We start from the raw sequence: 25,757 nt of genomic DNA, 5'->3' as shown, positions 1-25,757 counted from the left end.
GTCTTTCTGAATCATTCTTTCCTCAAAGGCTTGAGTCTCCCAAACACATTCCACCAGGCATCTCCAATACAACTCTTGGAACTTTTGTAAAGAATACATATTTTCAATAATGTTCCAAGTTATTTTTCTTGGTTTAAACTGTTGTCATTAAGATGTAGGAGTCTGACAATCTTAACCAAGCTCATTCACACAATGGTAGTTAAGAGCACTAGTTGGAGCACCATCAATACCTCACCTAGTGGAGTACAGAAACAAAATGTTAAGACACACTTTAAACATTCAAAAGCTTTATTGAAACCTGAAAAACAAAACCAGACAGTAAAAAAGTGATTTTACAGGTTGGTCTTGTCTACATACTAGAATGATTCAACTACAGAGAAGCAGCTAAGCACAAACCTATACACTAGGAAGAAACAAGTATGTGTGACAGGTTTACAGAGTTCAATAGAGAAACAAAAATGTTATTATATGCTCCAGCTACCGAGGGGTTGAATGATCCCACAAAATAAACAATTAAAATAACGTAACCTACATAAGTGTATATAATGGTTTGAATGAACAAACAAAAGTCGAATAACTACCTCATGACAGGAAATGTCTAACCATATTTCAAAATACTGTCCTGGAACTGATTTACTAATCACCTTTTTCAGAGAATTTCTAAATGGGAAAATAATCACTTATGTACAAACTAACTAAAGCTGAAGAACAACATTTGAATGAGCTGAGAAAAAAAGTTGTGTAGAAACGGTAGCACCTGCCTCGTACACCGAAATGCAAAATAACACATTCGTTCACTGAAACAACTCATTCGAAGCTCACTATACTAAGAAAGCCGTTTTGTACAATAATGAAATAACCTTTATGTTTGAGGACAATATGCTGAAAAAGTTACTTAACGGTTGACAGCACTGGATATGTATTTTGTGGGAAAAGCAACATGAAACAAATTAGACGGCACCTCAATGAAAATGCTTTCATCACCTACAAATGTATAAGTATTACATTTAAGCACAAGTGTATTCCACTTCAATTGTGGTCTAACTACTGAAAGGACAATCAGCATTTGTACAGCTATTTTGCTTAAACAAATCCTTTCAAAGCACTGATGTCAAACTGCTTGTTAGTCAGGCAAGTTCATTGTTGAATGTCCACAACAACATCGGCCGACTTTTTATTTTTAACGCTCACCAATCTAACAAAACACTTCTGGATTTATGTCAGCTAAGGCCAAGATTTCAAGCACAGTACTCCAGAATCTCAAAACCTGACAAGCTAAATCCTAACACAACTGACTTTTCTGGTTGATGTTGGGGATTGTATGAATGTGTGGTGAGGGCTAGCCCCAGCTTTACTTTCTCTGTGAGGTTGGAGGGGGGGGGGGAGCAAACTGGAAGGGCGAGTGCCCCATTAATCCCATCATGGGCTGGGCTGGGGTAAACTTCTGGGCCATGAGGGGCTGCGGCCCTGAGGGGGGTGGAGGGGGCTTACTGGACCTGCTGACTGAACCAAACTGCCCCGCTGACTGATCTTGCCCCCCATTGCTGCTCCCAGACTTGTACTGGCTGCTCCCGCTCTGGTACTGGTTGTAGGAGGAGCTGGAGCCATAGCTGCGGCTGTCCCTGCTGCCCCTGTAGGAAGAGGACGACCTGTCCCCGGCGCGGCTGCTCCCTCCATCTCGGCTGGCTGCGGCTGATGCTGCTGCTGCTCCCCGTGCCGCTGCTGCTCCCCCGGCTGTCCTTGCTGCCCACGGGGCGCATGCGCCGGTTGCACTCATCCTGATACATCAGGTTGGGGTTGTTGGCGTTGGAGCCATTGCCATGGAAACGTGACCTGCCTCCTGCATTCCAAAGAGAGAAGATGAAGTCAGTTATAAAATGCTGCAAATACCTGGACACACTGACACATACTGTAAAAAACTAGCTTGTTCAACGTACAATGAAGAAACCTCAAGTCAACAGCCCACTGTCAATCACTTCAAAAAAATCTACAGGGGTAACTCTTTCCCCCCAGACATTTCCCTTGAAGGCTCTCCCTCATTCTCCCACCTCCTCCACGGCCAGTGTTAACCAGTTGCAGCAGCTTGGGGTTTATGGCCTGCCGGGCCTCCTCTAGGACACGGATGAGCTCACGGGCCTGACGAAGGTTGCCCGGGGTGAAGAATGTGTAGGCTGTACCCTTGTTGGTGCTACGGGCAGTACGGCCGATACGGTGGATGTAGTCCTCAGAGGAGTTTGGGTAGTCATAATTGATGACAAATTTGACATCCTCCACATCTTGGGTAAGGAGTTAAGTAGGGAGGGTTAGTCAATGGGGAGGGAGAAGAGACAAGGACAAGTTAGGAAAAGCAGCATTGATTGATAGAAACATTTCACAACAATATGCCACCTGTGGAAAGGTCAGGGAGAGGAATGGAGAGTTCATTTATTCCTATTTTAAGATGTTTGCTTTGTGCACCAAGCAAAACTAGAAATGTACTTGGTACAGACAATACCCATAAGACACAGATCTAACTCTGAAACCTCGCTTACCTGTCTAGTGAACAATGTAATCGGTACATAATGCAAAAACACTTAAATCCTACTTACCCCAACATAACTACAATACTGTCAATATTATTTGTTAACCAATACACTATGTTCCTCGATAAATACAATGGGCTCCACAGTATTCCAGCCACTATATATTTCAAATGCTTTTGGTCAAGCACTGAATATACCGCTTCCTCATGACCAAAACGTTACAATAACAGCCAACCAATACCAGATAGACTAAATAATTACAAATAGGGCTTGAACATCCCCATTTTGAGTGGGGCTGAAACTCCAAATAAATAAATGGGGTATATCTGTATCCATTGACAAAACTGGCAAATGGTAAGATTTCTTTAAAGGGTGGAATTTAACTTTTTTTTAAAGTCTGTTTCTCATTACAGTTGACATAGGGCTCTGAAAACACTGCTGTGGGTTAAAAATGTCTCTTTCTTACGGACCGATGAGGTGGATGTGAACAGGGAAGGTGGGGTGAGGTACTTACCCCGTATTAGAGATGACTTACAAGGTTAGCGCCCTCTGTCCCCCCCTGACCAGTCCTGGGAGGTCTGTAGGGGTAGGAGAGTGAGGAGGACAACATGGGTCCTCCCCCCTCCCATCACTCCTCCACACATCCCTCCCAACTGGAGTGGCAGAGCCAGAACCCAGGCTGGACTGGGTCTGACACCACACCCTTGCTCTGCCTCTTCATGTCATCAGGGGCATGAATAGGGGAAATGGGCTACTGTTTCTGTACTGTTGGGTACTTCAATGTGACTTCAGGGGTCTAAATATGGACTTCCTGTAACTACCTGTATGGTAAGCATCCTCTCCTGTTTCTAGCGAATACCTGATGTTTAATTCTAGTTTGGGGGATATTTTCTGGGGTTGTTGAGATTATCCAAGGTCTTTGGTAGAAATCTGTTCAGAGGAGACAAATGGAAGACCCAGGGAAGTCCCCCCGGGTCCTTCCCAGACTGACAGCGTGTCCAGGAGCCCAGGGGTTCAAGTGCAGTAACAAGAAACAGACACTGGGGTGGTGATGTGGAGGTTTTGGGGAGCTAAAATACTCAACATTAAGGGGCTTTTCCAGGGAACATGAGCATTTGTAGAGGGGCGAATATAGAGATGTTGTCAGGACATGATTCTGACTGGGGTTTGCTGAGTGCAGGTAGAACGTTTCCATTTTTTCTGAATCATTTCTACAGGTCTGGGTTGTCTTTGCATGGTGCACACAAAGAGTCATTCGATATTTGAAGTAAAGAGATGAAAGCATGAAAGATTTGGGAAGAAGGCCAAGGGATCACATGACCAAGGTCAGAATAAGCATAGGGCGAGGTAGAAAGAGAATGTATCTCTAAACAGTGGACTATGAACAGGTAAATGGACAGTGTAAAGTGTGACAGATTAAGGGGTGGGCAGAGAAAAGGAGGAATAGAGAGAGACAGAGAGAAGGGGGGGGGGGTATATAGAGAGGCTCCTTCAGGCCAGGACTCCTGCCAGCCAGGACCAGACATGACGCCCGCAGAGGGAGAGGCCGGCACAGCCAGTGGTGGGGGTGGGGGTGTCAGGCTGCATAGGGGGCTGCAGGGGCAGTTCAGAGGGGAGCCTCCAGCAAAGCGACAAATGCTCGGCCTGCCGCCTTTTACTGTCTTCTTGTAACGCACCACTGTATCTATTAACCTCTGGGGAAATGATTTGTCTACATTTAAGACTAGCTATACTGTATGCTAGATTTACTTATCAATTGATCTTTGGGTGGTGGATCATTGATCTCCAATGATGCCAAGCCTCCTTTAGTATCTTCAAAGATGTCTAACTAGGGCTTTTTGAAAACGCTCCATATTAGCAAAGGGAATGGAGAAATCCTCTGAAAACGTTAAAGCTGTTTAGTAAAACAAACCTGCTTAGCATTGTGTAGCTATATTAGTGTCATTTATGAAAGGAACTACATATGGTGCGTTACTGTTGCAGGCTGATGGCATAGCTTGTGGGAGGCCGCCCCCCTCTTGGCCCTCTGAGCTGACCGCCCCGCCCCAGTTTAAAATTTGGAATCCCAGCAGAACCCTTCCCCCCCCTCTGTCGTCCAGGCAGTCAGTTTGCTGGAAGGGGGAGAGTTTTTTTGAGGGCTCTGTTCTGGGTTTTCGGAGAGATGTCTGTGTCTGTGATTGATAAATCAGGCCTCCTCTCCCCTGTGTTTCTCTCCGCAACTCAGGCTCGATTAGTCATGCCTAGGTCCGGCTGCAGGCTCCAGTGGGCGCCTGTGCGCTTCTAGTGCCGGAAGAGAGACTTGGAAACAAAACAAAAACAAAATGAAAGAAAATAAATGAACACAGAAACAAAACAAAATTTGGTTATAAAAATTGATTGCCATAAGGGGGTGCATTACTCTCCATACCCGTTATTTTAAGTTCATACTTCACACACTGACAAAAGGTATCTCAAATTACTATGTTTTTAGATCTACTCAATGGTTGGATTTTCCTAGCCCTGTTATTCAAGGGACCTGGCATTCCACAAAGAAAAATGAGTTACAGAAATAAGGCATACTTCTTAAATACATATCTAAGAAATACTACTGACAAGAAAGCCACACTTCATATTAAACAAAGTTGCAACAGTACTCACAGAAATCTGCTTCAATGTGTTTTGTGGAGGCCATTTCATGAATTCAATACATCTATACATTTCTTGGGTTTCTTACATGCAATGAGGCTAGTATACTGTACATCTAAGAACAATTAGGTGTCCTACTCATAGCCCATTGAGGGAATATGTCTGTGTTTGTATTCATGCCGAGGGACTGTGCTTTTATTCTGAGCACACAGTACATACCCAAACCACGTGAGGCCACATCAGTAGCAATAAGAATAGGAGCCTTGCCACTACGGAACTCTATAGAAGGAGAGGGGAAATGCCAAGAGATCAGCTGAGGGACACAAAGGAAGGCGTCACGACAACAACCAAAACCAATTAGGCCTATACTAGCCCATATAATACTCCTAATAAACCACGTCTTACCTGTCAGCACCCAGTCTCTCTCTGGCTGAGTCTTGTCACCATGGATACACATCGCTGGCCACCTGAGGAGCAAACCAACCTCTTAGCTTGATGATCAGAGAACTGGGAATTGTTATGAAGTAGTACAACCGCATGGCCAGAAGTATTTTATATTCAATGGAATCAATGAATTACTCCCAGAGTGTGTGTTTGTTCCTTTCCCTTGCTCACCCATCGCGTCTCATTCTGCGGGTCAGATCATCGCAGCGTTTCTTGGTCTCCACAAAGATGATGGTCTTGTTCTCCTTCTCAGCCATTATCTCCTCCATCAGCTGGAGCAGCCTGGGGAGAAGGAGAGCGAACATGTTAGCCAATGAAAGCTCTTTGAAGAGTTAGTTACATCGGTCTACGACCAAGCCTCATCAGTCTACATCAACACAGTCCCATTCACTAACGCTAATGTTTCAGTGGAGTAGAGTGAACAAGTATTAGCCTCACTTGTTGTCCTTCTCACTCTCCGTGCACACGTCCACAATCTGCAGGATGTTGTGGTTGGCGCTCAGCTCCAGGGCTCCCACGTTGATCTGGACATAGTCCTTCAGGAAGTCCTCTGCTAGCTGCCGCACGTCCTTGGGCCAGGTGGCACTCCACATCAGGGTCTGCCTGTCAGGCTGGGAGGAGAGCAGCATTAGAAACTCTTGATAAAAAACACAAGCACGTTTTGCAGTAGCTAGCAGCAGTATCAGATGTTTTATTACAGTATAGCAGCAGTTCGGGGATATAGACTAGAAACCACTAGCCATTTGGAATAAAGAATTTGTAGTAGTCCATCTACTGAAATATACACTGAGTGTACAAAACATTAGGAACACCATCCTAATATTGAGTGGCAACCCCTTTTGCCCTCAGAACAGCCATAATTCATCTGGGCATGAACTACAAGGTGTCGAGACCATTCCACAGGGACTCTAATGTGTTAAGTTGGATGTCCTTTGGGTGGTGGATCATTCTTGATAGACACGGGAAACGGTTGAGCGTGAAAAACTCAGCAGCGTTGCAGTTCTTGACACACTCAAACCGGTGCGCCTGGCACCTACTACCATACCCCGTTCAAAGGCACTTAAATATTTTGTCTCGCCCATTCACCCTCTGAATGGTACACATACACAATCCATGTCGCAATTGTCACAAGGCTTAAAAGTCCTTCTTAAACCTGTCGTCTCCCCTTCATCTACACTGATTATAGTGGATGCCATCAATAAGGGGTCATAGACTGACCAGGTGAAAACTATGTCATGGAAAGAGCACAGTCCAACACGTGATACTGAAATTGTATATGGTTATACTATGTAAAAGATAATGGTGCAACACTAATAAATCTAATATTAATTTATAACAAATGCGCCTTCTCCCGCGTTGGATACAGTCGCTGTCCGCAGTTCTGAAACAATCTTCAGTGCGCTGTAGAATTGGCACCTTTCCCTTTGTTGCTATGTGCATAATAGCAAATTAACCAGCATATTGGGATTGAGAACAATGCGGCGGAGGCAGCAGCAGCAACGAGGAAACAGCCATAACCTGATTGTCTAAGAAAATTGAGGAAACCCCAACTTAATTAGGTCTATAATCAATAGCCTAACTGTTAAATGTGCCTGGCTTTATAAATCATCTGTACATATCTACAGAAATAAGACCGACCTTTATAAATCATCTGTACATATCTACAGAAATAAGACCGATCTTTATAAATCATCTGTACATATCTACAGAAATAAGACCGATCTTTATAAATCATCTGTACATATCTACAGAAATAAGACCGATCTTTATAAATCATCTATACATATCTACAGAAATAAGACCGATCTTTATAAATCATCTGTACATATCTACAGAAATAAGACTGATCTTGCTTCTGTTGCCTGTTGGAGTGTTTGTTTCATAGCCTAATGATTCCATGAGCACCAGGCCTCATGCAATGGCAAAATGTCGGATAAAGCAAATTCACAGACTCGGCTGTTTTTATTCTTTGCTATGCTATAATAAAGGCGTCACAATTTTTTTTCCTGTTAGAACAGACTGGTATTACTTATTTAGTGTTGTTCACACTGTTCCAAACAGGCAGAAAAATGTAATTGTAATCTGTAATGTTGTAATGTGTGTCTGTTTGACACACATAATATGCACGCAGCTCTCGCTCCTATACCCTCCTTTTTATTGATCTCCTTCTTATTGATATTACAATTATTAGTAATGTTGTTATCATTAGTAGGCTTTGTATAACCACTATCGAGCTGTAGGCCTAAGAGCGCATCCTGTTTAGTCTTAACACCGTAACTTACTTAGGCCTATATTTCAATATATAGGCTCCTGTATCAATCAATCAATCATTCATTCATGTCATCACACAGCATACAATACATTCATGTTTTGAAATGCAATCAAGCATTTTAGCTTACAAATTAAATAACAAAGGGAGCTTTGAATAATTAGCCTAAACAATAAATAAAACGCAATTTACGAATGCATGAAACTGGTTTTAGTCTGCTGTAAAAAAGGCTTTGTATATATTTTTCCCCCGTTAGAACAGTTTCTGTTTACACTGTTCCAAATGGTCAGAAAAGGTAATAATATTGTAATCTAACAGCAACTGTTATAACCAATTTATTGATGTGATTATGATAGGCTATAGGTCAGGCCCTATTGGTCACATGCATGCGATGCTTACATGTTTCCCTTAAACTTCTTAGGGATCGGCGTCCCGTCAACAGAACAGTTGTAAATCATGCAGCGCCTTGTGTCGCTATTGCAGATTTTAGAGAAAAACAACAAATGTCGGTACATATAAGTGTCTTATATCGGCTGAAAGCTTAAATTTTGTTAATATAACTGCACTGTCCAATTTACAGTAGCTATTACTGCGGGGAAAAAATGCCATGCTATTGTTGGAGGAGAGCTCCTAACAACAAAATACTTTTTCACCGCGATAGGTTTGATAAATTCATCTCTGAAGGTGAAATGTGTACTTACATTCTGAAATCTTGCTCTGGTTTACCATCCAAAGGTTCCCAGAGATAACATGAAGTGTCATTTTGTTCGATAAAATCCTTTTTCATATCCTAAAAAGGTCCATATAGCATGCACGATCGATTTTGTATTTCCACTCATTCAATTTGCAAAGAAAGGAATCTGTGAAAATCTAACCCTAAACGTTGTTTCAACCAGTCAAATCACATTCATATGTATTCCTCAGAGATCCTAGAACGTAACGAGACTTCACTATATCATTAGGGGTGTAGTATATCCTATAGGACACCATATTTGGTCAGAAAGCGACGCCTTTATGGCACGCCGATGACACGGGCGGTCATCACTTGAACAACTCTAACTTTGTCAAATAAGCACCAATCGGGGTCAAACAAAGCTAGCTAGATAGCCAATGAGCTGGGCTTTACGGGAGTATCCGAAAACCATGTATCTGTCGGAAAATGTAGCTACTAACCTTGTACGACAGCATGCCTTTTCCTTTTGGACAAAAATGATAAGAATATTCAGAGTTATGAAGAATGTTGAACTTATAAGGCTACTAATACTGGAAAAGCTATATCAAAATCCAATTATACAGATTTGATGATATTCTTGCAGAAAAATTTAATATGAAAGCAAATGTCTCCTTCACGATTGGCCCAAATGTACCTGGGTGACTTCACACTAAATGTCATGTAGTTCGCTCATACTTCAAGTTATCCGTCTGAAACTTTGCACATACACTGCTGCCATCTTGTGGACACCTTCAGAATTACAACCAGAGTGATGGCTGGAAGTGCGACCTTTCTGTTGCATTTCAAAGATGGTGGTAGAAAAAAACCGGTTGGTTTTTTCTTTGTATTTTCTTTTACCAGATCTATTGTGTTATATTCTCTTACATTCAATTCACATTTCCACAAACTTCAAAGTGTTTCCTTTCAAATGGTACCAAGAATATGCATATCCTTGCTTCAGGGCCTGAGCTACAGGCAGTTAGATTTGGGTTTGTCATTTAGGTGAAAATTGAAAAAAAGGGGGCTATCCCTAAGAGAGCGAGGGTTGAGGGAATGTTTTTCCTAAACAAAATAGGGATTTCTGTAACAGAACCTTTCGGTCAGAAACTAAATTGCTGAAATTACATTACAGCTTCAGCACGGACAGTAAAATTAACACTTGCTGTGCTGTGGTGCCTTTTTGCTACAGTAGGGAGGAGAGCGAGACAACGTGCGCCAGTCATGTGTCTTAATTATTTAATCAAACAGTTTGCTTAAAGCATCAGACAAGCTCAGTGCATACAGTGCCTTGTAAAAGTATTTATCCCCCTTGGCGTTTTTCCTATTTTGTTGCATTACAACCTGTAATTTAAATTGATTTTTATTTGGATTTCATGTAATGGACATACACAAAATTGTCAAAATTGGTGAAGTGAAATGGAAAAAATTACTTGTTTCAAAAATTTCGAAAAAACACAAAACAGAAAAGTGGTGCGTGCATATGCATTCACCCTCTTTGCTATGAAGCCCCTAAATAAGATCGGGTGCAACCAATTACCTTCAGAAGTCACATAATTAGTTAAATAAAGTCCACCTGTGGGCAATCTAAGTGTCACATGATCTCAGTATATATACACACCTGTTCTGAAACGCTCCAGAGCCTACAACACCACTAAGCAAGCGGCGCCATGAAGACAAAGGAGCTCTCTAAACAGGTCAGAGACAAAGTTGTGGAGAAGTACAGATCAGGGTTGGGTTATAAAAAAATATCCAAAACTTTGAACATCCCACGGAGCACCATTAAATCCGTTATTAAAAAAATTGAAAGAATATGGCACCACTAGAGGGCCGCCCACCAAAACTCACAGACCAGGCAAGGAGGGCATTAATCAGAGGCAACAAAGAGACCAAAAATAACCCTGAAGGAGCTGCAAAGCTCCACAGTGGAGATTGGAGTATCTGTCCATAGGACCACTTTAAGCTGTACACTCCACAGAGCTGGGCTTTACGGAAGAGTGGCCAGAAAAAATAAATTTCTTAAAGAAAAAAATAAGCAAACCTGTTTGGTGTTCGCCAAAAGGCATGTGGGAGACTCCCCAAACATATGGAAGAAGGTACTCTGGTCAGAGACTAAAATTGAGCTTTTTGGCCATCAATGATAATGCTATGTCTGGCGCAAACCCAACACCTCTCATCACCACGAGAACACCATCCCCACAGTGAAGCATGGTGGTGGCAGCATCATGCTGTGGGGATGTTTTTCCATCGGCAGGGACTGGGAAACTGGTCAGAATTGAAGGAATGACAGATGGCGCTAAATTCAGGGAAATTCTTGAGGGAAACCTGTTTCAGTCTTCCAGAGATTTGAGACTGGGACGGAGGTTCACCTTCCAGCAGGACAATGACCCTAAGCATACTGCTAAAGCAACACTCAAGTGGTTTAAGGGGAAACATTTAAATCTTGGAATGGCCTAGTCAAATCCCAGGCCTCAATCCAATTGAGAATCTGTGGTATGACTTAAAGATTGCTATATCAAATCAAATTTTATTTGTCACATACACATGGTTAGCAGATGTTAATGCGAGTGTAGCGAAATGCTTGTGCTTCTAGTTCCGACAATGCAGTAATAACCAACAAGTAATCTAACCTAACAATTTCACAACTACTACCTTATACACACAAGTGTAAAGGGATAAAGAATATGTACATAAAGATATATGAATGAGTGATGGTACAGAACGGCATAGGCAAGATGCAGTAGATGGTATAGAGTACAGTATATACATATGAGATGAGTAATGTAGGGTATATAAACAAAGTGGCATAGTTTAAAGTGGCTAGTGATACATGTATTACATAAAGATGGCAAGATGCAGTAGATGATATAGAGTACAGTATATGCATATACATATGAGATGAGTAATGTAGGGTATGTAAACATTATATTAAGTGGCATTGTTTAAAGTGGCTAGTGATACATTTTTACATAATTTCCATAAATTCCCATTATTAAAGTGGCTGGAGTTGAGTCAGTATGTTGGCAGTGGCCACTAAATGTTAGTGGTGGCTGTTTAACAGTCTGATGGCCTTGAGATAGAAGCTGTTTTTCAGTCTCTCGGTCCCAGCTTTGATGCACCTGTACTGACCTCGCCTTCTGGATGATAGCAGGGTGAACAGGCAGTGGCTCGGGTGGTTGTTGTCCTTGATGATCTTTATGGCCTTCCAGTGACATCGGGTGGTGTAGGTGTCCTGGAGGGCAGGTAGTTTGCCCCCGGTGATGCGTTGTGCAGACCTTACTACCCTCTGGAGAGCCTTACGGTTGTGGGCGGAGCAGTTGCCGTACCAGGCGGTGATACAGCCCGACAGGATGCTCTCGATTGTGCATCTGTAGAAGTTTGTGAGTGCTTTTGGTGACAAGCCGAATTTCTTCAGCCTCCTGAGGTTGAAGAGGCGCTGCTGCGCCTTCTTCACAACGCTGTCTGTGTGGGTGGACCAATTCAGTTTGTCCGTGATGTGTACACCGAGGAACTTAAAACTTTCCACCTTCTCCACTACTGTCCCGTCGATGTGGATAGGGGGGTGCTCCCTCTCCTGTGGAACCCATCCAACTTGGAAGGATCTGGAGCAGTTTAGCCTTGAATGGGCAAAAATCCCAGTGGCTAGATGTGCCAAGCTTATAGAGACATACCCCAAGAGACTTGCAGCTGTAATTGCTGCAAAAGGTGATTCTACACAAATTGACATTGTGAAAAGTTATGCACGCTCAAGTTCTGTTTTTTTTGTCTTATTTCGTGTTTGTTCAACAATAAAAAATATTTTGCATCTCCAAAGTGGTAGGCATGTTGTGTAAATCAAATGATACAAACCCCCCAAAAATCAATTTTAATTCCAGGTTGTAAGGCAACAAAATAGGAAAAATGCCAAGGGGGTGAATACTGTCGCAAGCCACTGTATGTAGTTGAATTCATTCAAACACAGTGTGTGTGTCTATATATGGAAAATTAAGTTCAAACATTTCGACCAATCGATTGGTCGAAGGAACAGGACGACTCTCGGGCCAATCAATATTTTTTTGTAGTGAGGGACAGCCCTACTCAGTGTATATGGTCTTAGGCAGGCCTGAAATGCGACAATGTGTAGCTATTGCATTGGAAAGAGATAAGGTAATAACAGCTATAAAATGAGTGTCACTTTGCTTGAGTGACTAGAGAACCCTGCTCACCCGAATCTGGTCAACAATCTTGCGGATCTGAGGCTCAAAGCCCATGTCAAGCATTCTGTCAGCCTCGTCCAGCACCAAGTAGGTGCAGCGCCGTAGGTTGGTCTTCCCTGCCTCCAGGAAGTCAATGAGACGACCCGGGGTGGCAATGCAGATCTCAACACCTGGGAGGGAGAAAGAGAGCAGGGTAGGTTTCTCTGGTTTAGACAGACATGCGTAATGGAAGAGTATGTATTTTCTTCAGCATATAGGTTATATTGACTAGTGTGTAGGCCTTTTTCCAGAGGAGCCTCCTTACCTCTCTCCAGGTCACGGATCTGGGGTCCCTTGGGCGCTCCCCCGTAGACACAGGTGCTCTTGATGCGTGATGACTTGCCGTATTCATGTACCACTTGCTGAACCTGCTGGGCCAGCTCTCGAGTTGGTGCCAGAACCAAACACTGCACCGAGACAGAACAGGGATAGAAAAAAACACTCCCTGAATATAATACATTTTGGAAGTGGCTGATATCCATACATCTGAACAATTATAGGAAACATGCTGTAAGATTCATCCAAAATGGATTACTTACGATTGGTCCGTCTCCTCTTTCTAGGTAGGGCTGGTGGTTAATGTGCACAATGGCAGGCAGGAGATACTGAGGAGATACAACAACAAGGGGATAAACGCCCCACATCAAGCAGGAGAGATTAATAATAGAAGGAAGTAGAGCCCGATCAATTCCACTATAACCAATATTCAATGAATAGGATGAAAAAAGGGACACTTGTGGACATTCTCATGATGTGCCATTACTGTCACAATGTAAGAAATCAACATTTGCAGCATATTTCTTTGACAATTACTCTTTTGGATGGCCATTTCTAAAAAGTCAGTGTGGAAAATGTTCACATTAATTTGTCCACTGTAAAACAGTATATCTGCAGGTATATCATATTGGTACGCTTTGTCCCCCTCAAAAAATATTAATCGGTATCAGACCCCCAAAAACACATATCGGTCAGGCTCTAGAATGCAGACAAGATAACTGAGGATATTGTATGGCAGTCAACACAGGGGTATGTGTAAAAATGGGCAGAAAGAAATTAATAAAAATGTCTACAGATATGAACAGTGTGCATGCGGCTATTGTTCCTAAGTGTTGCTGTAACTTTTTGTTCATCCTGTTCTGTTAATGTGAATGTATGATGACGGAACTACAGCTGCATCTCACCGATAAGGTTTTCCCAGAACCTGTCTGTGCGATGCCCACCATGTCCCTGCCACTCAGGGCCAGAGGGAAGCCTTGTGCCTGGATAGCTGTGGGCTCCTTAAAGTTCTGCTGTATCAGCACATCCATCACATACTCTGGGTGAAGTGGATAAGAACATCTATTAAGCATAACTAAATAACTATAAATTGCATTGGTTAACAAAACTAAGGTTCAGTTCACATCACCTGCCAGAATAGATGTTTCCCAGAGGTGAAAACGATATGCATATTCACAATGACGCCAGGGCAGATCAGTTGTACTGAAAAGTTTTTGTACTTACGGGGAAAATGGGCCTGGGAGAAGCTACTGACAGGTTTCGGGCAGCCTGACCCCCTGATAGTGATTTCCTTCTTCCTGCGAAACTCCTCCAAGTCATACTGAAAGACAGAAAACAATATCTGAGATAATAATAAGAACAAAACTGTCCACCAATAGTGTCAAGGGTGGCACATCTGGCAACAACTGCAGACTAAGTCAATAGGGCAGTGCTGTTCAATCTTAGTGGAGACCAAGAGTGTGCAGACTGCCCAGCACAAATAAAACAGATTCACGAAACATCAAACCCTTGATTAGTTGAATCAGATGTCATAGTTGGCCTACTGGAATGTGCTGTAAGAAATGCACACACACCTGTGGTTCTCCATGACTGAAGCACACTGGTGTGGGGATATACCTGGCTCATGCGCTGGACATCTGGATGTTCATTGTAAAAGTTCTTCTCAAACTTTGGAAGCTCGTTTAGGTCCCATTTCTTCTTGCGCAAACGCTCCCCTGGGTTCCCAAACTTCTTGTTGGGAGGGGGACCTCTGCTAGACCCAAAACGAGGACTCCTAACAAGATGACAAGCACATAGATTAGTATTTGATTACCTCAAGCGAGACTCACTGTACACATTTGCCAAGGACAGAAAGAATTGGAGGGATCACATTTTGTCCATTGGTCCCAAAGGGTATGAAGAGGATTACATAGCAAGCTAGCTAAGTAGCTGGTCTTTATAGATTCATTGTAGCTATCCATCTTTGGTTAGATATTCTTGTTAGCTAAAGTTAGTAGAGATATAGCTATCTTGACTGGAAACACGATGCTGAATTGTATTGAATTTACACATCGGCCAAAAATGTGTGTTTGGATCAGGAAAGTTTCCACTCACAACCTCTACAAACCAGCATGTTGAATACAATGACATTGAAATATACTCTACCGGTTACCACTGTTGGTCCTTTTTACAGTGGGAATGCAAGACAATGGAAAGTATTCAGACCCCTTGATTTTGTTACATTACAGACTTATTCTAAAATCAATCTACACACAATACCCCATAATGACAAAAGAAAACAGTTCTTTAGAAATGTTTGCTAATTTAGAAAAATTAAAAACAGAAATACCTTATTTATATAAGTATTTAGACCCTTTGCTAAGAGACTCGAAACTGAGCTCAGTTCAAATCAAATCAAATGTTATTTGTAACATGCACCGAATACAACAGGTGTAGACCTTACAGTGAAATGCTTACTTACAAGCCCTTAACCAACAATACAGTTTTAAGAATAAACCTAAAAAAAGTAAGAGATAAGAATAACTACTAATTAAAGAGCAGCAGTAAATAACAATAGCGGAGCTATATACGGGGGTACTGGTACAGAGTCAACGTGCGGGGGCACCGGTGTCGAGGTAATATGTACATGTAGGTAGAGTTATTAAGGTGACTATGCATAGATAATAACAGAGAGTAGCAGCAGCGTAGAAGGGGGGGGGGCAATGCAAATAGACTGGGTAGCCATTTGCATCCTGTTTCCATTGATCATCCTTGAGATGTTTCTACAACTTGATTGGAGTCCACCTGTGGTAAATTCAATTGATTGGACATGATCTGTAAAGGCACACACCTGTCTATATAAGGTCCCACAGTTAACAGTGCATGTCAGAGTAAAAAACAATCCATGAGGTTGAAGGAAATGTCCGTAGAGCTCTGAGACAGGATTGTGTTGGGGCACAGATCTGGGGAAGGGTACCAAAACATTCCTGCAGCATTGAAGGTCCCCAAGAACACAGTGGCCTCCATCATTCTTAAATGGAATAAGTTTGGAACCACCAAGACTGTTCCTAAAGCTGGGCACCCAGGCCAAACTGAGCAATCGGGGGAGAAGGGCCTTGGTCAGGGAGGTGACCAAGAACCCAAAGGTCACTGACAGAGCTCCAGAGTTCCTCTATGGAGATGGGAGAACCTTCCAGAACGACAATCATCTCTGCAGCACTCCACCAATCAGGCATTTATGGTAGAGTGGCTGGACAGAAGCCACTCCTCAGTAAAAGGCACATGACAACCTGCTTAGTTTGCCAAAAGGCACCTAAAGGATGCAGACCATGAGAAACAAGACTCTCTGGTCTGATTAATCCAACATTGAACTCTTTGGCCTGAAGTCAAGCGTCGAGTCTGGATGAAACCTGGCACCATCCCTTCGGTGAAGTATGGTGGTGGCAGCATCATACTGTGGGGATGTTTTTCAGTGGCAGGGACTGGGACACTAGTCAGTATCAAGGGAAAGATGAATGGAGCAAAGTACAGAGATCCTTGATTTAAAACTGCTCCAGAGCGATCAGGACCTCAGACTGGGTGAAGGTTCACCTTCCAACAAGACATCGACCCTAAGCACACAGCCAAGACAACGCAGGAGTGGCTTCGGGACAAGTCTCTGAATGTCCTTGAGTGGCCCAGCCAGAGCCCAGACTTGAACCCGATCGAACGTCTCTGGAGAGACCTGAAAATAGCTGTGCAGCGACACTCCCCATCCAACCCGACAGAGCTTGAGGATCTGCAGAGAAGAATGGGACAAACTCCCCAAATACAGGTGTGCCACGCTTGTTGCGTCATACCCAAGAAGACTTGAGGTTGTAATCACTGCCAAAGGTGCTTTACCAAAGTACTGAGTAAAGGGTCTGAATACTTATGTAAATGTAATATAACTTCTTTTTATACATTTGCAATAAATTCAAAACCTGTTTTTGCTTTGTCATTATGGGGTACTGTGTGTAGATTGATAAGGGGAAACAACCAATTTAATCCATTTTAGAACAAGAATATAACATTGAAAAGGTCAAGGAGTCTGAATACTTCCCGAATGCACTGTACCCACAGTAAAGTATAATAAAATCACCTTATCAAAACGCATGCAGATTTATATCACCTGTAACGTGCCCAGAACCATGTATGCTTGCATGGCGTGCATGTGTAACCGGTGTGAAATGGCTAGCTTACATTGGTGCCGTGACCCTGATCACTGGTTGATGCGGAAAAGGAGGTCAAGGGGGGGGGGGTGTAACCGGTGTGAAATGGCTAGTTAGTTTGAAGGGTACGTCCTAATAGCTTTTCAAACGGTGACATCACTCGCTCTGAGACCTTGAAGTAGTTGTTTCCCTTGATCTCCAAGGGCCGTGGCTTTTGTGGAACGATAGGGAACAACGCTTCGTGGGAGGCAGTTGTTGATGTGTGCAGAGGGTCCCTGGTTCGAGCCCAGGTAGGGGCGAGGAAGGAAGCAACACTGTTACACATGTATTTTCATCTTGTGCCCATGCTTCAGGTGATAGATATCTGAACGCACTACCAACGCTTTGAAAAGTTAGCGTATGCTTTCCTGTGGATATATTGTCGACTCTCACATTCCTAGCTGCAAAAAAACCAACCGGTAAAGTAAGCTAAAATATCATTTCATTTAACATTATGGCTTGCAGAGGTCGTATGAGGAAACCTTCCTGATTCAAACGCTAATTTATGCCGACGTAGAAATCAATGCAATTCATCTTCGGGTTTCCAGGTAAATAGCGAACTGCCTGACTTACCCCCTGTCGCGACCACGGTCCCTGTCTCGATCTCCATACGATGAACCGCCCCTCATTTTAAAAACCACTTGACTTCTACCTAGCTAGTTAGTTGGCTAAATATATTGTAATGACCTGACTAGATCATAAAAGAACAACTGTCCAGACAGAGGATTGAGTTTACGAATGGACGGTTTATTAAACCAACTTTACACAGGCTACTGTTTGGCCGTAGCCCACGCCAAATAAGTGAAAGATAACACACAAGCCAATCGTGACCTTCTCTTGTGGAGCCCAGACGTAAGAGAAAGAACAAAGGCAAAACCTGGTCTTAACTTCCAATGCTCCATCCCCCTGCCCAACCCCCCTCCACGCCACTCCGCCAACCACCAGGATGCCCGGCATCAGAACATTCCAGGCATTCCCGTGATTGGCAGATAGCAGGTTGACTGACATGTCGGACCCCGCGAACACAACCACCTACTAGCCTAACACATAACACACAGCTGTCTGTGCGGGTCGCTACACAGCCCCCCCACCACAAAGTCCCTCGTCCCCGAGGGAACAAACAAAGTCTCTGAAGCGACCCGGAGGTCTCCTTTGCCTGCGTGGCCGTGATGGTCGCAGAGTGCCCCTCTGGGAACCAGGGGATGAAGGCAGGGATATGGGGGACAAGGAAGCGGGAACGGGTAATACAGTCCGTGGCTCTGGGGAACCACGCGGTGACACAGGGGGGGAGACAGGGGGAGTGGGCTGTCTGGAGCCTTGTCTGCGGCACCTGGGGTTGGGTGCCTGGAGAATGGCATTGCCAGAGAGGGGAATTGTGGGGGTTCCTGGGGTTTGGGGAGAAGAGGCCCCTCTGTATGGGGCTAACCTGTCCCGGTGCAGTGCCACCTTTCTCCCCCTGGGAGGAAGCTGCACCCGGTAAACAACCTCCCCTACCCTCTCCAGGACACTGCAGGGTCCCACCCAGTGACTGTCCAACTTGGGGCATCTGCCTTTTTTCCTTAGCGGGCTGTAGACCCAGACCAGCTCCCCAGCCACAAAGTGCCTTCCCCGGGTGTGCACGTCATAGTTCCTCTTCTGCCTCACACCTGCATTCACCAGCTGCTCTCTGGCGAAGGTGTGGGCTGTCTCCAGGCGGTCCTGGAGTCTCCGGGCATACTCCGGCCCCGGGGGAACATGAGGGCTATCCAGGGGCCGACCAAACGCCATCTCCGCAGGGGTGCGGATCTCTCTCCCCAGCATGAGGAGGGCAGGCGTGCAGGAGGTGGAGTCTTGGACAGCGGAGCGGCATGCCATGAGGACCATAGGCAGGTGCTTGTCCCAGTCACGCTGGTGTTTGGAAGAGACGATGGCCAGCTGCTGTCCAAGCGTTTTATTGAAGCGCTCTACAAGGCCATCACTTTGAGGATGGAGAGGAGTAGTGCGGGTCTTGTGCATACCCAGCCTCTCACACATGGTGGCGAACACACGGGACTCAAAGTTTCTGCCCTGGTCGCTGTGGATGGACTCTGCAGCTCCAAACCTGCTGAACATCCCCGCTGTCAGGGCGTCGACGATGGTCTCTGCCTCCTGGTCAGGCAGAGCATAGGCCTCGGGCCATTTTGTGAAATAGTCCATGGCCGTGAGCACCCAGCGGTTTCCACTGTCTGTGGTGGGGAACGGCCCAACTACATCCACTCCCACCCTCTCCATGGGAGCCCCCACTGGGAACTGTTGGAGCTGAGCATGAGAGCGGCCCGGGGGGCCCTTTCTCGCTGTGCAGTTGTCACAGCGGCGACAAAAGTCCTCCACATCCCTCTTGTGCTGCCCCCAGTAGAAGCCCTGACGGAGACGGCGCAGTGTTTTTGTGACCCCAAAGTGTCCAGTCCCCACCCCGCCATGAGTACTCTGGAGCACAGCCTCCCGCAATGCTTTTGGGACCACCACCTGCCACCTCTCCTCTCCCGTAGCTGACTCCTTCCATGCCCGCTGTAGCACGCCATCAGCCAGCCGCAGTCTCTCAAACTTTGACCACAACCCTTTGGTCGCGAGTGAGAGCGCTGTCACCTCTTCCCATGGTGGCCTCACCTGCGCCTCTACCCACTGTAGCACTGGCTGTAGGTCTGTGTCCCGTCCCTGCTGCTGCCGCCATTCAGCCACGTCGACAGTCTGCAGCTCACAGCAGACAGGCCCGCTCGCCCGACATACTGTGGCACAGACCCCCTCTGCACACAGCTCTCTCTCCCGTCCCTCTCTCCGTTCGCAGTGGCGGCAGCCGTCTGCAGTACAGGGCCGACGGGACATGGCGTCGGCGTTGGAGTGGCGTGCCCCTGCCCTGTGCACCACTGTGAAGTCATACGGCTGAAGCTCCTCCAACCAGCGTGCCACCTGCCCCTCTGGCTCTCTGAAAGACATGAGCCACTGGAGAGCAGAGTGGTCAGTCCTTACAGTAAAGGGCAGACCACCCAGGTAGTACTTGAAGTGTTTGACGGAAGCCACAACAGCCAAGAGCTCCCGCCGGGTGACACAGTAGCGGCGCTCATGTTTGTCAAATGTTTTGCTGAAGTACGCCACCACTCTCTCCCCCGCTGGCCCCACCTGGGCCAGCACCCCACCCATGCCCACATTGCTCGCGTCTGTGTCCAGGATAAAGGGCAAGGTGAGGTCAGGGGGGGCGAGCACGGGGGCCTCGATCAGTGCACGTTTGAGGGTGTTGAACGCCTCCTCACACTCCACTGTCCAAGTGAAAGCTTTGTCCTTCGGCAGCAGGCGGTTCAGTGGAGCAGCAACGCTTGAGAAGCCCCGTACAAACCTCCTGTAGTACGAGGCCAGGCCAAGGAAGCTCTTCAGCTGACGCTGGTCGGTGGGGGTGGGCCAGTCTCTGACAGCCCCTACCTTGTCCTCCATGGTGCTGATCCCCTCCTTCCCCACTCGGTGGCCCAAGAAGGACACCTCTCTCCTCATGAAGTGGCACTTCTCGGGGTGGAGCTTCAGACCTGCGGCAGCCACCCTCTCCAGCACACGCCGTAGCGCCCCCAGGGCTGACTGGAAGGAGCTGCCATGGGCCAGGATGTCATCGAGGTATACCAGACACTGCTGTCTGGGGATGCCATCCAGCACCCTGTCCATCAAACGCTCAAAAGTAGCTGGAGCGTTGCACAGGCCAAAGCACAGGACCTTGAACTGCCAGTGTCCTCTGTTAGTGGAGAATGCAGTTTTGGCTCTGGCCTCTGGGGAGAGGGGCACCTGCCAGTAGCCACTGCGGAGGTCTAGTGAGGAGAACCAGGAGGACCCCCTAACCAGGTCCAGCGACTCATCGATACGTGGTATGGGGTATGAGTCCTTCCTGGTTACCTCATTCAGCCGCCTGTAGTCCGCACAGAACCTCAGCTTGCCCCCCTTCTTCGGAACCATGACGACTGGCGCCGCCCAGGGGCTGTCTGAGGGCTCAATGAAGTCTGCCCGCTGCATCTCCAACACAGCCTTGTCTGCCGCCTCCTGGCGTGCCAGCGGGATACGGCGGGGACGCATCTTGATGGGTCGAGCATCACCTGTGTCGATCTCATGCTGCACCAGATGAGTCTGACCCACCTCTTCCTCACTCAGCGCAAAGCTGTCTCTGAATTCAAACAGCAACTGCCACAACCGTTCCTGCTGCTCGGGGTCAAGACCAACACAGTTCCTCCCCCATATCTCCCTCACTGCAGACAGTGTCCTCTCCTCTCCCATCTGGGGTAGCTGGGCTGGGGGGCGCGGCCTGGGCTCACAGAGGGCTGTGTCATGGAGGTAGCTGGGGGAATGTAACACACCGCAGTAGGTGACAGGGGGGCTGGGGAAAAGTCACACACAGCTGTGGGGGAGGGGGGCAGCCATGAGTCTCTGCTGCTTTAACTGTTGGAGTAAAGGGTTTGTTGGGTTGAGTGAATGTGACATTAGGGGGGGCCATGGTGACTTCCGGCCCTCCCTGGAAGCTCAGTGTGCCCCTATTTAGGTCTAACTGGCAGCCTGTGCTCCTAAGAAAGTCCAACCCCAGGATACAAGGGTCCTGCACAGCCGCCACCCACACAGGATGACGCACAGTCCTGCCCCCTACTGTCAGAGTCATTATTCCCTTCCCTTTCATGGGTGCCAGCTCACCTGTGACTGTGCGGAGCTGCACAGTTGTAGGCTCACACTGAGTCCAACCTGGCACAATATCTGGCCTCACCAGGGTTACTGTGGACCCAGTGTCCACCAGGGCGGAGCAGGGCACACCCTCCACAGTGACAGGGACATGACAAAAGTCCCCAACACAGGTCCGGCCCACCACAACAACAGGCTCCATTCGCTTGCTCTCGTCTGCTTCTGGGGGAAGTGGAGCCTTGCTTCCCCGTTTGTGCCGGTGGGCTCCCCCTGAAGATGATGGTGGTTGGGATAGAAAGCCAGGGGTCCGCACTACCCGGTCTATGCGGACCCCGAGCCGTTTCCCTGAGCTCTGGGGGACATGGGGCAATTTCGGCGCAGATGGCCTGGCTGGCCACAACCCCAGCAGACCCTGGGACCAGGGTGTGTGTTTTGTGCCGCCTGTAGCGACACAGCACGAATGAGTTCTGTCATTTCAGCCACCCATGCAGGCTTTTCCGGCTCCGGGCTGCTCTGCCCCCCAGCTCGCACAGAGGGTGTGTCTCCCTGCACCCCCACCAAAGCCCCAGCTGAAGTCCCAGCCCACACCAACTCCCTCTCCAAAGCCATCTCCAAGGCTATCTGCAATGACTCAGGATGAGCCAGCTGGGTCTGTATGCGCAGCTCCGTAGGAGAGAGCGCCTGTATGAACTGGTCCCGTGCTAGCTCGCTCTGCACGGAGGGGGGCATGTGAGCATATGCCCGCCGAGAGAGGCTCTCAATGTCATTAGCTAACACCCGTAGAGGCTCTCCTGGCTGCCTGCGTCTATTACTCAGTTCGGAGCGCAGTAGCCCGGGCTGTACACACTGTCCATAGCGCCTCCTCAGTGCTCCCACTAAAGCGCCATAATCATGTCTGTCCTCGGGGCTAATCAATATCAAACAGGACAGAGCTTCATCCGTGAGGCATAAAGCCAACTGCAGTGCCCTTTCTTCATCCGACCACCCCCTAAAATGAGCTAACAGTTCAAACTGAGCATGAAAAGCTTCCCAATCCGCCTTACCGGAATACTTCGGGGTCTTAACAGATACGGACGCAGCCGGGAACTGGGCGCCGCCATGTTTGTTTACATCCTGAGCCCCAGATTCCTCGTCCCGCCGCGTCGACGTCACCACTTCGGCCCGCCCACCAGAATCCGCGCGAAACACAGTCGACGAGGCGCTCATGCCCGCTTCAGCCGCCATCACTCTAGCGTCCTCCCTCAAGCGGCCTCTGCGCTCCGACGCCCTGGCGATCTCCTCAGCCAGAACCTCCGACGTCCATTCACACGTATCTCCTTGGCCATAATCTTCCCCTACCTCCACCTTCACTTTCGGATTCCCTCGAAGCATTTTCAACCCCCGTTCTCACCTACGGTAGCTAGCCACAGAAGTCAGCTAGCTAGCTGGCTAACTTTTATCAACGTTTTTACTTCTGACACCAATGTAATGACCTGACTAGATCATAAAAGAACAACTGTCCAGACAGAGGATTGAGTTTACGAATGGACGGTTTATTAAACCAACTTTACACAGGCTACTGTTTGGCCGTAGCCCACGCCAAATAAGTGAAAGATAACACACAAGCCAATCGTGACCTTCTCTTGTGGAGCCCAGACGTAAGAGAAAGAACAAAGGCAAAACCTGGTCTTAACTTCCAATGCTCCATCCCCCTGCCCAACCCCCCTCCACGCCACTCCGCCAACCACCAGGATGCCCGGCATCAGAACATTCCAGGCATTCCCGTGATTGGCAGATAGCAGGTTGACTGACATGTCGGACCCCGCGAACACAACCACCTACTAGCCTAACACATAACACACAGCTGTCTGTGCGGGTCGCTACAATATATATATAATATATTTCTCCGCTGGAACAGGGGCAAGTTTTTGCAGGCAAGCCTTCGATTCTCGCGTTCAAAATGTCAAGCGATCAACGTTACAGTAACTCTGGCTAGTTAAGGCCCTTATTGTGTTAACATTAGCTGGCTAACGTTAGCTATACAAAAATGTGAAACTGGGACAAAATTTGTTTAAATATTATTGAACGAACATGTATAAAGTGGTATTTTTGACAAATGAACAAGTATCTAGTTTTTGTTTTTACTACAAACCAACGCAAACAGGTGATAGCTTAACGTCTCGGAAACTGCAGCCAAATATTTATATACGCTGCAGAGTGTTGTTGTTATTAGCTTGAGCTAGCTAGAGTTCTTCTTCTATGGTATTACGGCGGTCCACAAACAACGTTAGAGGTGCATGCCTCCACCTACTGGATGGGGTGAAAATTGATAAGCTTTAACGCAGAAATAATATGGAGAAGGGAAGGGTGAAAAAATATACTTATAATATTCAAATTAATAAAACAAACTGTACTCCTTCAGTCTGATTCGAATGTATATTCAGATCCCTACAAAGGTTCAGTATATTCATTCAGTATTCCCTGTAACATTTTGTCTGTAAAGTCCTGGAGATCCAGGACTTTTTGCTGTCATCACAATGAGTTCTAGTTTCTTCAAATTGTTAATAAAAAAAAAAAATAGTTTGTCCTGTGCAATTTATCACTTGCGCAATAAACGCAACAAAGTCCACCTTCTTCAGTGTTAGTGTTTCGGGATCCTTCTCCTAAACTCCATTCACTGCAGGCTGTGGGGCATCCACTGCCATCTCATCTCCACTCGCTCTTTCAGCTATTTTCACTGCCTCCACATTGGAGACATCCTGGATAGCCCTGATCCTTGCTACTGCGACCTCCTTCATCCTTACAGGGCACTCCAGGAACTTGGGAATGTGATTCCCATCACAATTACAGCAATGTGCTTCATCTGACTCTTCAACTACAACATATTTATTCCTTCGACAAACACTTATCATGTGTCAATTTTTTTGTACAATTGTAACACTGTAGCAGCTTCTGTAGATACAGTCTCACCACATGTTTCACATACCCAAGTTTTACATGAGTCGGGAGAAACGCTTGATCAAAAGACAATAACAGTAGGCTTTCCTTTCTTTCGATCTATCATTTGGGTCAGACGACGTGCGTCTACCACTTCAGGTGTCCTACTCGGAAAATCATAGCTTTCCAAATCCTACGTTGATAGTTTGTAGAGCCACAACGCTTCCTCCCTTTGTCCTTGTGACACACACAAAATCAACAACATACCACTTCTGGTCACTCTGACCGACTCCACTTTTTCCAATGTGTCCTTTACCATCGTTGAGACCCCAAACGGATTACCCAAAAAACATCCTTGCTGGTGAAACGCACTCCAACAATAAATGTATCTTCATTTCCAACTAGCCCTTTTAGCTCCATTCTTCTTTCTCACCGTTGTCCACCTATCATTCTCACCAACTCCACTCGCGCCAACAAAATCAAACACCGCATCCGCTTCTGGTGTTACACGACCTGCCACCACTAGGATAGATTCTAATTCACCCATCCACCTTCCATATTCCTCCACTCCGGAAGCCTTTGTCCTTCTCGTCCTCTCATTATAGCTAGCTAACATCGCCATTCCCTCAAGCCCTTGTCCTTGTTCTTCCAGCTCGCCATCCAGATCCATTGGAAACAAATTACCCCTCATTGACTCTGCTTCCCCTGTGCTAGCTTGAGTTCTTCTTCTTTAAATTTGTATTGGCAGATCGCAACCAACTGAAAGGTAAATACACTGCCATCTACAGTACTGGATTGTGAGGCTGGTCACGGCCTCCCTATTCATCTATTTCTCTTATCTAGTCCGTGTTTCCGCCTACTGTTCTGGAATGTGAGTTCATTACACTTTGTGAC

General features: G+C 46.3%; 1 pseudogene; it reads right to left on the bottom strand.

The window, feature by feature from the left end:
- Window positions 1–270: 270 nt before the first annotated feature.
- On the bottom strand, window positions 271–24,194 carry LOC139565236 (probable ATP-dependent RNA helicase DDX17; annotated as a pseudogene).
- Window positions 24,195–25,757: the final 1,563 nt, after the last annotated feature.

Source organism: Salvelinus alpinus, chromosome 36, assembly GCF_045679555.1.
Source record: "Salvelinus alpinus chromosome 36, SLU_Salpinus.1, whole genome shotgun sequence".
Classification (NCBI taxonomy): Eukaryota; Metazoa; Chordata; class Actinopteri; order Salmoniformes; family Salmonidae; genus Salvelinus; species Salvelinus alpinus.
The sequence above is the reverse complement of the archived record's forward strand: the minus strand, read 5'-3'. Positions and strand labels throughout refer to the sequence as shown.